Genomic DNA, 1,142 nt, shown 5'->3' with positions numbered 1-1,142 from the left:
AAATTGATTAAATGCAGCCAACACTGAGCATGACTAAAAAACATGTGGCCTATGTTGTGGATAGGCTAATAAAGCCCATCTGAATAAGATATGCAGTACTCCCCATTGTACTCAGTCCCCTTCAGTGCTGACTTCTTCTTTTCAAGTCATGGCAAGCCACTGCATTGCATAAATTTTGACTTCCACTTCACTCACGTAGCTAAGATGCACCTTTCTTTCCCATTTCCAGTGATTTCTGTTTCTTCACCAGCCATAAATGCCTCGGAAAAATCACCAAACAGAGCCCTAAGTAGTTCTCCCAGGACCCCTCTGTCACTCTTATTTCAGCCTGTCACATGATTACAGTGGCCCCTGCCCTCCATGATGTGAAGCTGGACCAGGTTGCCCTGTGCCTCATCTGCATATACATTTTTGGAGGATCTCAGAAATCATGACAAAGTTTCAGGCATGAGTGGAGCCTTAGCACATGAATCCTTTGTGGGAGGTGTCTGGAGTAAATATACATACTGAGCAGTGCTGAGTTGTGGGGATCACTATGGCTCGAATCTCTGTTGACTGGTGGGGCCCAGCCCACTGAACTATATGGTAGATCATGGACTAATATCATGCATTGTGGCCACGTCTGCATGAGACACAGTTGTTACTGCACAGTCATTTAGTATTTGCATACACAAGTACTAAATGACTGCAGAGTAATTGGCATTACTGTGAAGTAGCATCCCCACACAGCTTTTCAGTGACACTGACTGCACAGTAGCTCATTACTACTGTGGAGTAGCTTGTTACTACTGTGCAGTGGCGTCATGTTATGCTTCATGCCACGTGACGCTACTCCACAGTAGCAATGAGTTACTGTGCAGTCAGCATCTCATGTAGATGTGGCCAGTTTGTGCTATATATAAGTGGGTGCCACAGTGTTGCTTGAAAGTGTGTTTATGGAGTACCTGTGTTAAAATTTGCTGCAGTTTCAAAAGAGGTAAAATGCATCAATTTGGGGTGAAATCAGTCTATGTCTACTATATACAAATTACTACAGCTATGTTTATTTCAAGGTCAGTGTTTTCAAATTTACCCCTCACTTCTATGTGCTCAGGGAGAGCAGAGTCTGACGGTAAGGAGAGGGGTGAAAGGCCTCCAGGGGA

Source organism: Gavialis gangeticus, unplaced genomic scaffold (genome assembly GCF_001723915.1).
Source record: "Gavialis gangeticus isolate Ggan-Ray unplaced genomic scaffold, GavGan_comp1, whole genome shotgun sequence".
In the NCBI taxonomy this organism is placed as follows: domain Eukaryota; kingdom Metazoa; phylum Chordata; order Crocodylia; family Gavialidae; genus Gavialis; species Gavialis gangeticus.
The sequence above is the reverse complement of the archived record's forward strand: the minus strand, read 5'-3'. Positions refer to the sequence as shown.